Genomic DNA, 4582 nt, shown 5'->3' on the forward strand with positions numbered 1-4582 from the left:
TAGGAGAAAGTTACAGCAGCCATAGGCCAAAACCAGACTTGACATAAGGGAGTTTCTGTTACCTTCTTCCTTTGTCCCTTCCTTCCTTTCTTCCTCGCCTCCTCCCCCTCCCCCTTTTCATTTTCCCAGTCATCCTTGGCCGCCTCCTCTTCCTATCATCCCTCCTTTTTCCCTCCCTCCCTGACTCGAGAGTAAACACAACTTCTATACAGATTTGAGGCAGCTATCCCTGATGGCCTTATTGGTTAAAATAAGTCTACAAGTTAAGACAAGTCTATGACTAACTACAACACTGGAGAGGGTAATGAGCCCTGGTAACAGGTTTAAACTCATTAGGGTTTGGTAACTAGAGTTAAGGAGGAGATGACCTTACCTAAGTCCTATGGTAAAGAGTTGAACACCTTTATAAAATTTGGGTTCTACTGAAATGAAGAGGGGTGTAGCTCATGGATATGTCATCAAAGTTTCTTAGTATTTATTAAGCATTTTACCAAACCTTTTATGCAGTTATATACTGTTTTACCCAAGAGCACTATGAAGTGTTAAAAACAGAGTAGATTCCTGCTTTGTTGTGTTCTTTTTTTTTCCTACTTTTCTAAATGGTTAAGACAGATACAGTTAGCAAGTTGGATATTTAAAATTGTTCTCTATTCTTTCTTTTCACTTTATAATATTAAAAAATGTAAAATATAAGGCAAACTTTAGTGAATGTGGGCAATATTCTTTCTTCTTCATTGATCAAATAAGAGAGAAGAGATTTTATGCAACAGGTTTGCCACCAGAACACAGATGTTGTGAAAACCTCTGCGAAACCTAAACCAAAATGGGAAAAGAAAAGATTCATATCAACATTGTCCCCATTGGACATATAGATTTAGGCAAGGCTACCATTACTGGCCATCTGATCTAAAAGTGCAGTGGGATTGACAAAAGAACTATTGAAACACTTGAGAGAGTATTCTGAGACAGGGAAGAGCTCTTTCAATTTTGCCTGGGTCTTGAATAAACTGAAAAGTGAACGTGAGCATGGTATCACCATTGATATCTCCCTGTGGAGATTCAAGACCAGCAAGTACTATGGGACCATCACTGTCACTCCAGGTCACAGAATCCTTATCAAAAACAATTACAGGCACATCTTAGGCTGACTGTACTATCCTGATTATTGCTGCTGGTGTTGGTGAATTTGAAGCAGATCTGCTCCAAGAATGGGCAGACCCATGAGCAAATCATCTGGCTTACACACTGGATGTAAAACATCTAATTGCTGGTGTCAATAAAATGGATTCCACTGAGCCACCCTACAGCCAGAACATATACAAGGAAATCATTACAGAATTCAGTACCTATGTTAAGAAAGTTGGCTACTGCCCCGACATGCTAGAATTTATGCCAGTTTCTGATTGGAATGGTGACAACTTGCTGGAGCCAAGTGCTAACATACCTTGGTTCAAGGAATGGAAAGTCATCTGTAATGATGGCAATGCCAGTGAAATCACACTCCTTACAGCTCTGAATTGCATTTCTGCCACCAACTCATCCAACTAACAAGGCCTTGTGTGGACCCCTCCCAGATGTCTTCAAACTTGGTGGTATAGGTTCTGTCCCTGTGGACTGAGTGGAGACTGGTCTTCTTAAACCTGCATGGTGATCTCCTTTGCTCCAGTCAATGTTACAACTGAAGTAAAGTCTGTTGAAGTGCACCAGTAAGCTTTGAGTGAGGCTCTTCCTGGGCACAATGTGGGCTTCAAGAATGTATCTGTCAAAGATGTTCATTGTAGCAGTGTGGCTGGTGGCAGCAAAAATGACCCACCAAGGGAAACAGCTGGCTTCACAGATCAGGTGATTATCCTGTACCATCCAGGCCAGATCAGTGCTGGATATGCACCTGTGCTGGATTGATGAACAGCTCCCATTGCTTGCAGGCTTGCTGATTCTAAGGACTAGATAGATTGTCATTTTGGGGAGAAAAAAATGGAAAATGGTCCCAAGTTCTTGAAATCTGGTGATGTTGCCATCGCTGCAAAGGTTCCTGGGTGAGGCTGAATGTGTTGAGAGCTTCTCTAACTATCGCCCTCTGGGCTGTTTTGCTGTTCGTAACATGAGACAGATAGTTGCTGTGGGTGTTACCAAAGCAGTGACCAAGAAGGCAGCTGGAGCTGGCAACATCGCCAAGTCTGTCCAGAAAGCTCAGAAGGCTAATGAATATTATCCCCACTATGTGCCACTCCAGCCTTAATTGGTGGTGGAAGAACAGTCTCAGGACTGTTTGCATCAGTTGGCCATTTCATAGGAAAAGACTGGTTAATGAGAGCAGTGCCCTGTAAAACCTTCAGAAGAAAAGGAGAATGCCTTGTGGACCATTTTGTGGGTGAGGGGGCAGCTTTAAGTTATTAGTTTTTAAAATTGTCACAAAATCTTGATGCCCATTAAAATAAAAGTTTAATGAAGGAAAAAAAAATAAAAAAAAAGAAAGAAAAGAAAAGAAAAACCACTAGCTTGGGAGTTTCAGAGTATCTTTAATATTTAAACTTGTACTTGCTTTTTGCTTTTTCCTTTTTGCTTTTTGGACTTTAATAGAGTAGTTGCAGTGTGTGTGTGTGTGTGTGTGTGTGTTTTAACATCGCTGATTACTGTGCACAGAAGATAAAAACATTAAAAAAAAGATACATTAGTTAAAGTAATCAGGTTTTCTGTTTTTAATATATTTTTTCATGCCTCCAGATCTCCAATTTGTCACAACTTTCCATATGCCACCTATCTCAACAGAAGAAAACCGCTAGTTGGTCAAATTGCTTTTTCCCCTTCCCTAGTGTATCTGCATGCATTTCACACTGCACTGAGCAAGAACGCTAGAAATATGAACTCAAAGGACATCAAGATGTTATGCCTTCTCAGTTGGTATCTGTGATTGGTGGAATATTTACTTAGATGAATACATGTTTGTTCCTGCTCATTAACCATGGTGATTGCAGAAGGAAACTGGAGTCATTTAAAGGTGATAATCAGCCCTGTCATCCATAAAGCATTTTTTGGGGGGGGAAAAAATAACAAAAAAGCCTTCTATGTCTAGTTTAATGCATACTGTTAGGTCACGTCAATCATGTCTCTTACCATGGGATATTGACATATTTTGTATTTAAAATAGGCATGTACTTAAAATAGGTAAATCCACATAATCATATTATGGAAAATTGGCACAAGAAAAAGACTGAATTCATTTAATTAGACTTGTCTTCAGTTAGGAACAAAGAAAAGCTCTGAAATAGTGTCTTGACCAAATGAAAATGGTAACATTTCGAGTACAGAAAATTCAGATTAGAGATTTTAGGCGTAGAACAGAGGGTCAAATGTCATCAGGGGATATTAACATCTTTCCTGTCCTTGATTTTGGTGTTAAGTCTCATTTTTATGGTCTCCAAATGGCTGCCAGATCTCCAGCCATCACATCAATGTTTCAGGCATGAAGAAAGGAAAGAACACAGAACAAAAGGAATGCATGGACCTGAGTCCTTGGAAGTTTCTCTGGGACTTTTGCCTTCCTATCATGGGCCAAAATACATAGCCTGACAGAAGGAGGTGAGAAACATTTATTGTTATTATTATTATTATTAAATTTCTTAAAGCTGGCCTATTAACACTACAAGTTAAACAGAATTTTGTGGTAAGAAAGAAAAGAGGATATTGGGTCAATTCATCTTGTCAATTCATCAGTATGAAAGAAACTTGCCAGTTTAACTCTCATAAAGAAATGATATAAATGGGTAAGATGAAGTTCAAAATTTAAGGTTTTTTTTTAAAGTGGGGGATGTCTGGGACAGAGCAGAAAAGATTAAGAAATATGTTGAACCTTCCCTTTAGGACCAGTAGAATCCTATTTGTGTTCACAGGTTTCAACGGATATTTCTATTCTGAAAACACTTGGAGTACATACTTGTCACCCTCTCTCTATCATTCATTATCCAAAGGATGTAGATGCCCCAGGCCCAGATGCCCTGTATTTAGTATGCAACATGAGCAAAACCAACTTCTACTTCCCCCATCTGCATCTGTTTCCAACTTCCCTATTCCTCCTCGTTGTGGCACTGTTCTGTCCCTCTGGCTTAAAACTCCAGTTAATGTTGGTTCAGTTTTGTTCTTTATCTCTCATATCCAATTATTTTCCAACTCCCGTGGCTTCTACTCCTGTCTTCTTCAGTTCTTCCTACTGCAGTCTTGACTGAAGTGCTGTAGTGTTACTATTCCACTAATTACTTTCTAAAATTATATTGCAATGTCATATCAATTCTTAAACAGAAAAACATGCAAAGAATTACAATTGCTATTAAAATGGAAAGACCTCACACTGGATTTCAAGCCTCCCAATAATGTTACTCTAAAATATTTTCCAGACTTAATGTGTACTCTTCCTTTATATTGACCTTTATTCCAGCCAAACTTGATTATGTTCCATACATTCCCTTTTTTCCAACATCTGAACTGTTATGAATCCTATACCCCATTGCCTAGTGAACTCTTACTATTGTTTCTACCTGTTGATATTTTATTTACTCAAGTTCCAATTCAGTATTATTTTCTCTAT

At 38.8% G+C, this 4582-nt stretch overlaps 1 pseudogene; it reads left to right on the forward strand.

The window, feature by feature from the left end:
- Positions 1-823: 823 nt before the first annotated feature.
- On the forward strand, positions 824-2239 carry LOC132010632 (elongation factor 1-alpha 1-like; annotated as a pseudogene).
- The last annotated feature ends 2343 nt before the right edge of the window (positions 2240-4582 follow it).

The sequence above is a fragment of the Mustela nigripes genome, chromosome 2 (assembly GCF_022355385.1).
Source record: "Mustela nigripes isolate SB6536 chromosome 2, MUSNIG.SB6536, whole genome shotgun sequence".
Taxonomy (NCBI): Eukaryota; Metazoa; Chordata; class Mammalia; order Carnivora; family Mustelidae; genus Mustela; species Mustela nigripes.